Source organism: Cherax quadricarinatus, chromosome 18, assembly GCF_038502225.1.
Source record: "Cherax quadricarinatus isolate ZL_2023a chromosome 18, ASM3850222v1, whole genome shotgun sequence".
Taxonomy (NCBI): Eukaryota; Metazoa; Arthropoda; class Malacostraca; order Decapoda; family Parastacidae; genus Cherax; species Cherax quadricarinatus.
In genome coordinates, this window is record NC_091309.1 from 39,035,835 (window position 1) to 39,051,557 (window position 15,723).

At 44.1% G+C, this 15,723-nt stretch overlaps 1 protein-coding gene across 2 annotated transcripts in view; it reads right to left on the bottom strand.

Annotated features, from left to right (window-relative positions):
- The window catches only part of LOC128689495 (uncharacterized), a 755,803-nt gene extending 741,776 nt beyond the window's left edge, over window positions 1-14,027 (bottom strand). For both annotated transcript variants that reach the window (XM_070086428.1, XM_070086432.1), the window contains exon 1: window positions 13,750-14,027. The gene's annotated coding sequence lies outside the window, so the exon portion shown is untranslated. The remainder of the gene's footprint in view (window positions 1-13,749) is intronic.
- Between the last annotated feature and the right edge of the window lie 1,696 nt (window positions 14,028-15,723).

Sequence of the window (15,723 nt, forward strand, 5' to 3'; positions counted from 1 at the left end):
GAACTATGTCGAAAGCCTTCTTGCAGTCCAGGAAAATGCTATCAATCCACCCCTCCCTCTCATGTCTTACTTATGTTACCTTGTCATAAAACTCCAAAAGGTTTGTGACACAGAATTTTGCCTTCCATGAATCCATGCTTGTCGTTTATAATCTTGCTCCATTCCAGGTGCTCCACCACTCTCCTCCTGATAATCTTCTCCATGACTTTGCATACTATACACGTCAATGACACTGGTCTATAATTAGTGCCTTGTTTCCGTCTCCTTTCTTAAAAATTGGGACTACATTTGCCGTCTTCCATACCTCGGGTAGTTGTCCAGTTTCAAGGGATGTGTTGAAAATTGTGGTCGGCGGCACACACATCTCCGCTCCCTCTCTAAGGACCCACAGAGATGTCCGGTCCCACCGCCTTTGAGTCATGAAGGTCACTTAGCAGCTCTTTCACCTCCTCCTCAGTTGTGTGTATTTCATCCAACACTTGTTGGTATATCCATTGTTAGTGCCCCCCCCCCACCCCCTCAATTCTGTCTTCCCAGAGTCCATCCTGTCTCCACTGTAAATACTTTCTTAAATCTCGTGTTAAGCTCCTCACATACCTCTTGGTCGTATCTGGTGAGTTCTTCCCCTTCTTTCATCAGCCTGATTACCTGGTCTTTGACTGTTGTCTTTCTCCTAATGTGGCAATGCAACAGTTTCGGATCACACTTGACTTCCGATACTATGTTGTTTTCGTACTGTCGCTGGGCCTCCTTCCTTATCTGCGCATACTTGTTTCTGGCTCTTTAACTAATCTCCTTATTTTCCTGGGTCCTTTGTCGTGTGTAAATCCTTAGTGGTATGCTTAATGCAAACCCATAGTGGTATGCTTAATGCAAACCCATAGTGGTATGCTTTATGTAAAGCCATAGTGGTATGCTTAATGCAAACCCATAGTGGTATGCTTTATGTAAACCCATAGTGGTATGCTTAATGTAAACCCATAGTGGAATATATAATGACATCCTCATCGACTTACTGAAATCTCTCGCAATGACAGGGTTCCTTACGTCACATATACAACCCAACGTGTGAAAGTGAAGATCAGAGGGAAAAACCGTCTGTTGTGACGGCATATGACAGGAGAACCATCCTCAGTGATGAGGCTACTACACAAACGTAGTTCATGTAGACAAATATTTTCGTAATTGATTCAGGGTAGATACAGTGTGGCTGTACTTAAATTTGCCCACAAGTATATACATTCAATTCGTATTTATTAAAGAAACAGTAATGTGATGTATATTATGTAGCAAAATGTCGTTTAAAAATGTACATGCAATAGGCAGAGTATCTGTTGACTGATGTAAGTCTTAAACAACAGGAAACAAATTATTAAAGGTAATAATAGCGAACTAGAAGCAATAGGTTGTGAAGCTGAGCGGGAGAGTACTTGGCAGCCCTTACTCTGTTTATTCTCCAGAAATACAACCATTATACACAAATTCCTCGCACGGCGTTTTGGTCCGACCTGGACCATTAACTACTTAGTGGTATAAGTCAGGCCGAAACATCGTCGTAAATTTCTTCCGCCTATGCACGGGTTATTTGTGTATTGTTCCACTCACGGTGTTGTGCATTTTTTGTTCTTTATACCGATAATAACTGCTGCTGGTGCTAACTTAAATGTTATTGTAGGTTTGTGGTGCTGTGAAGACGACGTCAGGAACTTGAGATCTACTGGAGATTATTAACTCTTGTAGAAGCAGGCAGGAAAGAGGGTGCCCCCTTTTTGTTAGTTAATTGAAATATTTGTTATTCTGTGTTAGAGTAGCTTCGCTTAGGTTAACGTATACTAACCTAGATTTACGTGTAAACACCCCATAGTAATAAAAATAAAATAAAAAGGTCAAGAGACTCGCATCAGGCAGGCGAACAACGAAATTCCGAGCATGTATTTTCACACGCACGGTAAAAAATAAAAAGGGTGAAGGACGAGTTGCATGTACAGGATATAGAGAGTTTAGTCACTCGGGCAACCGTATCGGCCATGTTGGAGGTCAAACACGCTGTTTTCAGTTAACAGCTACTGAACGTGATCAAGATATGAGGTGCTGAATGTGTCAGCAAGTCCCATTTTCTTCAATCACACAAGGCTTCTGACAGAGCAAGAATGTATCAGAGTGAAGGAGGTAAATGTAGGTACATGGATTTGAAAACCGACACCTTGAAGGATTGAGACACTTATGCAACGTATGTTGCACAAACGTCTCAATTCTTCAGGAACATGTGATACCTACAAAGTTTCTCAGATTTTCTTCATAGCCTTGAAATGGGCGGAGTAGCTTACTAGCTAAGCGACATATATCTGTCTGGTGCTTAGAACCCTTCACGATTCACCGAAGACACTTGGAAAGCATGACATTATCAAATATTTCTCAGCTGGCTGGGTGAATGACGCTATGGTATGGAACGTATACCAGCTGGCTGAGTGAATGAGGTTGTGGTATGGAACTTATACCAGCTGGCTGAGTGAATGAGGTTGTGGTATGGAACTTATACCAGCTGGCTGAGTGAATGAAGTTGTAGTAAGGAACGTACACCAGCTGGCTGGGCGAATGAAATCGTCGCACAGAACGTAAACAAATTGGTTGGGTGAATAAAGCCTTGGTTTGGAAAAAGACAAAAGCAGTATAATGGGATCCTTTACTGACAACGTTTCGCCCACACAGTGAGCTTTATCAAGAGGTTAGGTTAGGCAAGGTATGTGCTTTCTGACGCTGGTCATAGTCATATGATGACCCGCCGCGGCATCTTTTGGTCATCACACGAAGGCCTTCCACTATGGAAAAAGATGTACATGAGTATGTCGTGCCGAATAAGCAAAACTTGCGATTTTGGCTTAAATAGCAATGCTCTTCTTGCCGAATAAGGCAAGTGAAAATTTGTGTAGGCAATAATTTCGAAAAAACCATACTGAACTTACAATAGAGCGGAAAAGTAATATGAAGGACCTGGGAGTGATAACGTCAGAGGATCTCGCCTTCAAAAACCACAACAATGTATCTACCTCATCTGCTAGGAAAATGATAGGATGGATAATGAGAACCTTCAAAACTAGGGACGCCAAGCCCATGATGATTCTCTTCAAATCGCTTGTTCTCTCTAGGCTGGAGTACTGCTGTACACTAAGGACCCCTTCAAGGCAGGCGAAATTGCAGACCTGGAGAGTGTACAAAGAACTTTCACGGCACTCAAGTACGACAAGGCACCTAAACTACTAGGAACTGTTGAAGGTCCTTGATTTGTATTCCCTGGAACGCAGGCGAGAGAGATATGTGATAATATATACTTGTAAGGTCCTGGAGGGATTGGTACCAAACCTACACACGAAAATCACTCCATATGAAAGCAAAAGACTCGGCAGGAGATGCAACATTTCCCCTGTGAAAAGCAGAGGCGCCACTAGTACACTGAGAGACAACACAGTTAATGTTCGGGGCCCAAGACTGTTCAATTGCCTCCCAGCATACATAAGGGGGATTACCAATAGACCCCTGGCTGTCTTCAAGAAGGCACTGGACAGGTACCTAAAGTCAGTACCTGACCAACCGGGTTGTGGCTCGTACGTCAGCTTGCGTGCGGCCAGCGGTAACAGCCTTGTTGATCAGACCCTGACCCACCATGAGGCCTGGTCTCAGACCGGATCACGAGGGCGTTGACCCCCGAAACCCTCTCCAGGTAAACTCCAGGAACCTAACGAAAAAATATATTTTTGTTTATTATTAAATTTCTGTAAACTTATCTAAAATATAGCTAGTTGGATTAAGCTAAATTAAATTGCACTTGTTATAAAGTTAGGAAGGTTTTCTAAAGTTATTTTGGTACAAAATTATTCGTTTTTAAATTAACATAAATGAAAATTATATTTTTAAACGTACAAGAGAAAATTTTAGAAAGTACTTAATTTTAAACGAGTTCTTGCTAATTGGCCAATTTTACCTATTCGGCACGACATTATAATACACACACACACACACATATATTATATATATATATATATATATATATATATATATATATATATATATATATATATATATATATATATATATATATATATATATATATATATATATATTTATATATATTTAACCTTGGTAATAAACTACTTAAACTTTTACCAGGTCAACCGAGACCAGCACGCCTGTATGGCCTTCCTAAGACACACAAGCCTGGCATCCCACTATGTCCTATCACTTCGGGCATAGGGAGTGCATCACACAGAGTAGCCGGCCACCTTGCCAAATACATTTCAGCGCTTCTGGGCACCGTCAGTCAAGCTCACCTCAAACATTCAGGTGACATTCTCTCTCGAATTTTGAACCTGATTGTTGAAAACTAAAGCGTGGCTTCCTTCGATGTCATAGCCCTCTTTAGCAACGTTCCTACTGATGCTGCTATAAAACATTCTGAGACAGACTCATTGAAAACCACGACCTCCCTCTACCTCTACTAGATTTCATCAGTCTAGTAGACCTCTGTGTTAATTTCGACTTCAAGTATCAGGACAACTGTTACAAAGCTTTGGGATGGCACTCTCATTCCCAACACAGTTACCTGGCTAAGAAACGTTGATAATACATTGGTTTTCTTTCCGAGACGTCTCAATATCCAGGCCCTCCTCAATAAGATCAATGCAGCTGAACCATTAATAAAGTTTACACTTGAACTCGAAAAAGAGGGCAAACTTCCTTTCCTCGACGTCCTCCTGTGCAGATCTCCCTACAATGATAAACTTCTCTTCAAAGTGTATAGAAAAACCTACCAACACACCAAGACACCCGCACTAAAAGACGAGTCCTCATTGGCTTCTTCTTGAGAGCTCTTCGCATCTCCAGCCTTTGTTTCCTTGAAGAAAAATGTACTTACATAACACAAGCCTTTACACGTCTTCAGTTTCCATCTTTCTTCATCCGAGATTGCAGACTCAAGGCACAAGCTATTCTCAACAAACCACCCATGGAACAGCCCTCTAAGCAGTTCACAGTGCTCCCATGTGGTGATGTTGCCATGTTGCAACACGGATGCGTTCCCGCGTGTCGCCGCAACACGGATGCGTTCCCGCGTGGCGCCGCAACACGGATGCGTTCCCGCGTGGCGCCGCAACACGGATGCGTGCCCGCGTGGCGCCGCAACACGGATGCGTTCCCGCGTGGCGCCGCAACACGGATGCGTTCCCGCGTGGCGCCGCAACACGGATGCGTTCCCGCGTGGCGCCGCAACACGGATGCGTTCCCGCGTGGCGCCGCAACACGGATGCGTTCCCGCGTGGCGCCGCAACACGGATGCGTTCCCGCGTGGCGCCACAACACGGATGCGTTCCCGCGTGGCGCCGCAACATGGATGCATTCCCGCGTGGCGCCGCAACACGAATGCGTTCCCTCATGTCGCCGCAACACGGATGTGTTCCCGCATGTTGCTGCAGCATGGATGTGTTCCCGTATGTCGCTGCAACATGGATGTGTTCCCGCATGTTGCTGCAACAAAGAAAGAGATCATGACTCAATTTTCAGCATCTTGAAGTACTTGTATTAAGAATTCAGTAGTATTAACTTGCATTAGATTCTGCTTCTGACTCTTGCCTTGGCAGGTCATAGCAGCTCTCCTTACTTGTTTATTCTCCCTACGATCCCCGTTGGGGAGGGGAACCTCTAACATCTCCACGATGTCTCATCGTGTGAGAATTAAGCCTAAGTCTGCTGTCATTGACGACGCCACGAAGCTTGAGCTTGCAACCTCACTCAACACTTGTCTTCACGCCAAATTCTCTAAGATTACTTCACTGAAAGAAGCATTCATCGTCACTTTTCTCGATGATGCTGAAGCTGACAAAGTACTTACACCTACAGTCATGAAGACATTAGATGACCGCGGTTTTACCATCTCCACGTCACCATACATGCGTGCAAAACGTTGTGTGTTCATGAAACGTCTTGACAGGCTAATGTTGAACATGTCTATCGAGGAAATTACGTCATCACTTGAAGACCTCAACACTTGGGCCAAGACTGACTCTCTTTATGAAGATCCCCCAACGCTTCCTCGATGCTCAAGGTCACGTTTCTGGACGTTACTATGGCAACCAGAGCATTGTCTGATGGCCTGGCCATCTCTTACTACTTCATCAACCCTCGACAGTTTGAGCCTGAACGATTCACTTACATAACACCTTGTTGGACATGCTACTCGTATAGCCACTCTACTGCTGATTGCCACGTGAAGAATAAGAAGATATGTTCCACCTGTGGGTCTGCAGATCACGACTTTCGCTCCTGCACTTCCACTGCTGCTCCCACCTGCATCGATTGTAAGAGTGATCACCATACTCTTGCAGCCAAATGTCCAGTACGCAAGGATATCCTCTCTAAGAAACTGAAAGAAGAAACTAAGAAGTCTACAGGAAACTCTCCTACTTCTGCTGCTATAGCTAAGCTTCAGACGACCACCACCAAGATTCTACAAGCCACTCAACAACCTCCACCACTCACAGCCTCTCCTCTACCAGACGATATTTCCACAAAATTCTACTACTGCCTGATGTATGCACACATGCAAAATGCATCTAACACGGGTTGTTTTAATACAACTATGAATTATATTCTTGCCCTCAACAATCTGCCATCATTCAACTTTCCAGCTAGTCCTGCTTCAGCCGATGTTTTGAAGATTATCCCAAAAATCGTCAGTTTCGAGGCACCAGATGACTTGCAAGATTTGATTTCTGCAGAAGCCACCTGCTCTACTTCGCAATCCACCAATGAGAGACCACCACCTCCTCCAGCCACCGCCACTGCCAAGAACCAATTAGAGCCCTCAATGCCTCACATGCCTCCACCTTCCTCCACCAATGAGAAACCGCCTCCAACGCCAGCCACCACATCCATCAAGACACGAGCAGCGTCCCCGTCTTCCAACCCCAACAAAACTGACCAATCATCGACTTCACTTGTCGCTCACTCTAATGATAAACAACACTATAATACGATACGTGGAGTCTCCTTCTTCACTACTCCTGAGTATCCTAAAGAAATGGATGCAAAGACATTGATCCTCCTCCTCCAGAGCGACGAAGTCAAGTTCGTCTATAGACCATCATGTGCTCTCTTCCTTAGAGAAGCCATCAATCTCCTTAATGCTCCAGAGATCGACCCAGACCGCAAATTTAGACTCATGACCATGCAAATACCGACGTTCCAGACTCTTTCTAATGGGACAATAGCTTAACACACCTCAAGCCGACATCCACTGTTGCAACCCTTGAATGGGTTACAATGTATATGATGTATAGTATATATATATAATGTATATTACCTTTTCATATAATTTTATATTGCTTATATTTGCGATAATAGCTAAATCGTAAATATATTGCTTTATATTATTATTTGACTTAGTTACTTTTGTTAGGTAGGATGTAACATATTATGTGATCATAGTTCAAGTCTTGATTGTCTAACTACTGTAATTATCACTTGTGGCTCGTTACTCTGCCGGCTTCTGTTGCTGGGCAGCAACTGTTCACGGAGCTATCACGTGATAGAGAGGGGGGGGTGTTCTCACCTCACCTGAAGTATTCAGTCTGGTCTAGACTCTCTTGGTGGTTGGACGTATTCTTGACAAGACGAGCCTAAATCTCCCTTATTGGCCCTTGTTGGATGAGCGTCTCTTGTCTCATTATTGTTGTAGGTTCTGTAGAACTCTGTTCACAGAACACTGTCGAGACTTAGTGATTTTCGACGTTGTACTGAGGTTGTGTGTCGCTTAGACACTCTGAGCAACTCAGGTCCTGAGCTGTAGCTTCTGACCTAATTTGTATTGGTATCTGTGTACTATCACAGTTGGTGATTTTCTTATGCTGAACTTAGATTTAGTAGTATGGGAGTTTGGTGACTTTTGTGGAGGATCTGCTGATGGTCTCTACTTAGTGTCATTATATTATCTCCTTGATCCTGATTGTGTCGCAGTTGCTTGTTATATTGCTATTGGGCTTATCATTCTTTTTATTGTTTAAGCAGACTGTTCTGATTGCCAGTTGGTCAAGAAGTTAGTTTATTTGAGGACTTTGTCAGTCACTTGTTTAAGTCTAGTCGAGTCGTGAGACATAGTGAACTACTAAGAGCACTTACACACATACACACAAACTTACTTGTACATATTTGTAATATCTTATTAAATGTTAATGTACCAGACGGTACTTAAGACTTATAAATAAGATATGTGCTTTCAGCACAATAATATTGTACGCGAGAGAAGAGATAAATATTATTTTGATTACTGTGATTAATTTAATTTAATTTGATATACGCCTAGACAACTTAATTATTAATAAATTTATTAAATTTTAATTTCCCTAGTTAGTAGCCTACCAGTTGTAATCCTGAAGCACTATTGAATCATACTGAATTCTAATGGATAATTGGACAAGGATACTGACTAATTGTTACGAAAACCCAGTAACAGGCTGGATGATAGAAGAACAGTCCTTTCTAGTATTCACTGGAGATGGCAATATAAACACAAATGCAGTATAATGTGATCCTTTATTGACTACGTTTCGCCCACACAGTGGGCTTTTTCAAGTCACAAGTCGTTCTGTTTGTGACTTGAAAAAGCCCACTGTGTGGGCGAAACGTAGTCAATAAAGGATCACATTATACTGCATTTGTGTTTATATTGCCATTGTGTCGGTATTTTATACCATTTATTTCCATTCACTGGAGATCTCTAATCTTTTAGAATCGCGTTTTTTGTAACATCCACCAATACAACTCATCCTGCTTGCTGCCTTCTGACACTCCCAGCTCCTGCCGCTGCCTCGGCCATCCTTTCCTAGTGAGCCAAGTACCGACATCATCCAAGCCTCTCCATCTACGCCTCCAGTACTTTGATACCACATGTCCCAAAGTGGTTGGACCACTTGCCTTTATTCCTCCTCTTCCCCTCCTTCCCATCCTTTTCCAGTATTTCCATCCTTCCTTATCCTTCTTCCTTCCCATCTCACGACAGCTCTCGTCGTCGTCTTCGATTCGAACTTACATTAAGAATTTCTCATCCAGTGAATCTTCTCTAACTTATGTAGAGAATATTCACTGGATGAGAAACACGTTTATTGCATCAGTATCAAGACCATCGAAGGTCAGTCTCACACAAGAGGAGTTAATTGAAATACGTAATGATGACAGTCTTAAATTAATGCGGAAGGAAGAGCCTCTGGACGAGTTTTGGATACAGATTAAGAATGAATATTCTGGAGAGAGATTAAGGATGAATATCCTCATATTGATAAAAAAAAATTGGTAATCCTCGCGCAATTTACCACCACTGGACTGTGACAGTTGGGACTGGCTGTGCTCACAAATATAACTAACAAGAGGGAAAGTCTACAATCGGTAGAAGTGAGGGAATGTCTGTCCAATATACCACCTAACATCAACAGGATCTGCCAATCACATGATTGGGTGGTGGTGGTTGGGTGGGGGTGGTGGTTGGGTGGGGGTGGTGGATGGCTGGAGGTGGTGATGGTTGGGTGCGGGTGGTGGTGGTTGGGTGCGGGTGGTGGTGGTTGGGTGCGGGTGGGAGGTGGTGGTGGTTGGGTGCGGGTGGTGGTGGTTGGGTGCGGGTGGTGGTGGTTGGGTGCGGGTGGGAGGTGGTGGTGGTTGGGTGCGGGTGGTGGTGGTTGGGTGCGGGTGGGAGGTGGTGGTGGTTGGGTGCGGGTGGTGGTGGTTGGGTGCGGGAGGTGGTGGTTGGGTGCGGGAGGGAGGTGGGGTGGTGGTATTTGGTTGGGGGTGGGGTGAGGGTGGTGGTTGATAATAGTGGGTGACGGTGGGTATTGGGTGGGTTGCTTAGTTGGTGGTGCCACCATCAACCACAGACCTCAACCTGAGCTCCGGGAAAGCACCCTTGCACCACCACACTGGGATAGCACCAGGTCTGAATCCTTGCACCACACTGGGATAGCACCAGGTCTGCCCCCTTGCACCACCACACTGGGATAGCACCAGGTCTGCCACCTTGCACCACCACACTGGGAAAGCACCAGGTCTGCCCCCTTGCACCACCACACTGGGATAGCACCAGGTCTACTCCCTTGCACCACCACACTGGGATAGCACCAGGTCTGCCCCCTTGCACCACCACACTGGGATAGCACCAGGTCTGCCACCTTGCACCACCACACTGGGAAAGCACCAGGTCTGCCCCCTTGCACCACCACACTGGGATAGCACCAGGTCTGCCACCTTGCACCACCACACTGGGAAAGCACCAGGTCTGCCCCCTTGCACCACCACACTGGGATAGCACCAGGTCTACTCCCTTGCACCACCACACTGGGATAGCACCAGGTCTACTCCCTTGCACCACCACACTGGGATAGCACCAGGTCTGCCCCCTTGCACCACCACACTGGGATAGCACCAGGTCTGCCACCTTGCACCACCACACTGGGAAAGCACCAGGTCTGCCCCCTTGCACCACCACACTGGGATAGCACCAGGTCTGCCGCCTTGCACCACCACACTGGGATAGCACCAGGTCTGAACCCTTGCACCACCACACTGGGATAGCACCAGGTCTGCCCCCTTGCACCACCACACTGGGATAGCACCAGGTCTACTCCCTTGCACCACCACACTGGGATAGCACCAGGTCTGCCCCCTTGCACCACCACACTGGGATAGCACCAAGTCTACTCCCTTGCACCACCACACTGGGAAAGCACCAGGTCTGCTCCCTTACACAACCACACTAGGATAGCACCAGGTCTACTCCCTTGCACCACACTGGGAAAGCACCAGGTCTTCCCCCTTGCACCACCACACTGGGATAGCACCAGGTCTGCTCTCTTGCACCACCACACTGGGAAAGCACCAGGTCTGCCACCTTGCACCACCACACTGGGATAGCACCAGGTCTGGCCCCTTGCACCACCACACTGGGATAGCACCTGGTCTGCACCCTTGCACCACCACACTGGGATAGCACCAGGTCTGCCCCCTTGCACCACCACACTGGGATAGCACCAGGTCTGCCCCCTTGCACCACCACACTGGGATAGCACCAGGTCTGCTCCCTTGCACCACCACACTGGGATAGCACCAGGTGTGTCCCCTTGCACCACCACACTGGGATAGCACCAGGTCTGCCCCCTTGCACCACCACACTGAGATAGCACCAGGTCTGCCCCCTTGCACCACCACACTGGGATAGCACCAGGTATGCCCCCTTGCACCATCACACTGGGATAGCACCAGGTCTGGCCCCTTGCACCACCACACTGGGATAGCACCAGGTCTGCCCCCTTGCACCACCACACTGGGATAGCACCAGGTCTGCCCCCTTGCACCACCACACTGGGATAGCACCTGGTCTGCACCCTTGCACCACCACACTGGGATAGCACCAGGTCTGCTCCCTTGCACCACCACACTGGGATAACACCAGGTCTGCCCCCTTGCACCACCACACTGGGATAGCACCTGGTCTGCTCCCTTGCACCACCACACTGGGATAACACCAGGTCTGCCCCCTTGCACCACCACACTGGGAGAGCACATTGTTGTTAATTTTTATCTCTGCTAGTGTTAACTGCCAATTGCCGTCCAGATCACACCAACCTCTAGTGAAAAATTGCCTTCATAATGACACATTGTACAAACGCTGCTGATTATGATAAATTTGTAATGCGTAACCCACCATTAATTAGTTACTTGATACTAGAAATAATAACAAAAATCAGGGAGAGAATCAGGGCACTGGCAGCGATATTTTGTGGGACGCAACGGAGGAATAAGGACATCACTGGGAACAGATGGCATTTAACCTTTTCGGAGGGATATCGTAGCTTCCTCGTCAGGGACTTATGGGTGTTGCAATCTTAAGGGGTAAAATGAAGCTGGCTTCTTGAGGTATGCGTGGGCGTGAGTGATGCTTTTGATAAGTAAAGGTGTGGTGTACGGTGTGTGAGGGAGGTGTGTGTCTTGGTGGCTGGGAACATTTCATGTATCGTGTTGAGTTTGGATCAGCACACAAACCTGGATTGTGGGTGAGCGTATAATAGTGCTCTCTTTTAATAATCAGGTGTGTTTTCATGAATTTTTATATGACAGAGTCGCTCACGTGATTGCTTGATTGTATCATGTACCTTGAGGTATGCTGTCTCTGTGTCACTAAGGTAGAAATACAATTCAAGTGTGTCTGTGCACAGTACTAGGGTAAGCTCTTGCCACATGATTATGAAAAACCATGTGAATGCACGATCCAAGTATGTGTGGAGAACGGTATGTATGGCATTCTGGAAGGAGGGGGCCCAAAGGTTGGTCACCCTGATAGGGATAACCAGGTGTTGGTCCTGGTGATCATGAATTATGCTAGCTGTAGATACATGAAGCGTGTTTGGTGCGCGTGGAGTGCACATGTTTACTTAAGCACACTTTACTAATGCCACTGTATACAAGCAGGGTATTTTTTTTTTTTGAGTTTAGTTGACTTTTTAAAGATGAATTATGAACATGTTATGGTACCATAAGTTCAGGGATAGTTGTTCAGTAAGCTTGGTCAGTTTCAGAAGATTGCTTAGTTAAGGTTAATAAGATATAATGCTGTAATGATGTAGTAATTAGTTAAGCATTTGAGACTGCTCAGAGATTACTTCCAACGAAATTCACTGAAATGTATCAATTCAGCCATGTTTTAGTAAGAGTCCAGTTATTTTGTAATAATGAATATTTCAATACGAGTATGTTGTGACTTTTCTCCTTTACTGCATAAAGTTTTTGAGGAGATACATTACAAATTCATTATTTTAAAAATATTTGGATTTCTCCTAATATAAATAGACTTAACCATTCTGTGGAATCTGCTGTGAGTAATTCGTCTGTGATCAAAAGGTTCTAAGATTATACATATGCTGTATAAATTTTGCAGTTGTTGATTTATATGATCATGTAATTTGTATAATGTTTATTTTTGTTATGGAGTCATGTTTTAAAATAATTACCAGAGTTTGTTCTTAAGTAAAATCTCATAGCCAGTTGCATGTATATATAAACGTTACATAAATTAATGTTTGATCACTGTTGTGATCATTAAGTGTGCGAATGATGTGGATGTATTTATAGATGGGTTTTCATGGGGGGCGGCTCCCCCATCCAACAGTTTTGTGTGCATGTGTCAGATATTTTATCATTTTGTATAATGTGTGTCAGTGGATGGTATATATGTATTTTGCGTGTTTGTTACACATTCCTATTTTGTATTGGGTTTTCAAAATTTTTCTTCTGCACTTGTGATATGATTCTTAGCAATCTTGTTCAGATCCTGTATTGTGGTGTTATTTAATATTTTATACCACCTTGTAATTTATAATGTTTTAAATAAAATATAAAAAAAAAAGTAACAAAAATCTGAAGGTCAACTTTGCTGACTTCTTTTGGTTCGTTATGCAGTTACATTGTATTCCTTGTATTCCTCGTATTTATTGTATTCATTGTAAACTCCTAAAGTTACACTTTTTTGCTGTTGCCTTACTAATCTTAAGTTAGTCTTAAGTTTGCCTGAAATGCTCTGCACATTTTGGGGCTTTCGGCATGTACACCCATATATCATTCTCCTTTGTACAAACATTGTATCCTTTGAAATAAACATTATTATTATTAGTAGTAATTAGACTAACCCAAACTAAAGTAGAATTCTTAAATTGCACATCTTACCTGGATAATACTGCAGTGAAGTCTTCTTTGAGAGTGATGGACTTAATTCTGAGTTTCATCCAGTCACCTTTACCGAGTTCACTAGCCAGTTATAAGTACCGCCAGTTACTACAGTGAGACATGGCAGTTATGTTCACAATTGAAGTTTATAACTTCTAATTCTGCGCAGGTAACTGACTGCATAGATGAACCAATTGTTCTCTTATGAGAACCCTAGCGGGCACTATATTTTCCCTATTACTGGGTGACACCACACTCACGGAGATCCTACCTATGTGGTGGTCTCTTAGCAACTGCCTTCTGGCCGGTATGAATCACCCCAGGTCCTAAGTGGGCCCATTGCTTGTTCATAGGGCTCTTACTGTATACCAATTTTTGTTTGGATATAATTTAGAGAATTTTCTTGCTTATTTATCATTATTAATGAGCTTAAACCAGCAATCATTAATCTTAGTTAATATGCATACGTAACACTGCATGTTTTGGAATAACCAGATTTCTTTACCTAAATTACCTAAGGAAGAAGATGGAGTCTCCTTTAGTCTTAAGGAGCCATTCACCTCCCCTTAAGCACGTTATGGACACAGAAGAAGCACAATACGTAGATATGACCAAGGATAACCCAGTAAACTCAAACAATGTGACTGTCTTTAAGAGCTCCTTTGTGGTCTCATACCTGTATCATGATCTTAAAAACCTTAACTACTTTTATCCTTAACTCATATTTCTAGTAAACAGCCAAATTACGATGATACCATGATGATACCATGATACCATGATGATACCATGATGATACCATGATACCATGATGATACCATGATGATACCATGATGATACCATGATACCATGATGATACCATGATGATACCATGATGATACCATGATACCATGATGATACCATGATGATACCATGATGATACCATGATGATACCATGATGATACCATGATGATACCGTGATGATACCGTGATGATACCGTGATGATACCATGATGATACCATGATGATACCATGATGATACCATGATGATACCATGATGATACCGTGATGATACCATGATGATACCGTGATGATACGGTGATGATACCGTGATGATACCATGATGATACCATGATGATACCATGATGATACCATGATGATACCAAGATGATACCGTGATGATACCGTGATGATACCGTGATGATACCATGATGATACCATGATGATACCATGATGATACCATGATGATACCGTGATGATACCATGATGATACACCGATTCTTAGGCGATCAACGAAGATAAGCAACGCTGGATTTGGATAGTACTTGAAGATGATTTTGTTCGGGTAATTAAAACCCAGACGGTTAGTAACCCAGGATATCCCAATTAAATCAGGAGGTCATCACGGACTGTCATATTTCCAGTGAGGTTTTCAATGTTTCCCCTTCCCCAGGGTTAGGATTGAAAGTTAAGACACTTGTGCAACATCTGGTTATCTTTATTGTAGACGTTTCGCCATCCAGTGGCTTTATCAATACAGATTCTTGGACATAATTAGAAAACAGAAGAACTATATACAAAAGATGAGGTAATCAGTCCCTCAGCCTTGGAGGTGGTGCTTACAGCACCATGGTTGTAGAGATTCTGAAGCACAGGTAAGGAGACTGGCGCTTATATAGGCGTCAGTGAATAGGGACGTGTAGCAGACGAGGGCATAGTCACTGGTAGGCGGGATTCCCCAGTGGAAGTAGGTCCTTCCCAAATTGATGGGCTAGTTGTAGAAGTCGTGAAGAAGGTCATGTAGATGTCCTCTGAATCAAGATACCATGATGTTGCTGTAAGCACCACCTCCAAGGCTGAGGGACTGATTACCTCATCTTTTGTATAAGTTAAGACACTTGTGCAGCATCTGGTTATCTAATTATGTCCAAGAATCTGTACTGATAAAGCCACTGGATGGCGAAACGTCTACAATAAAGATAACCAGATGTTGCACAA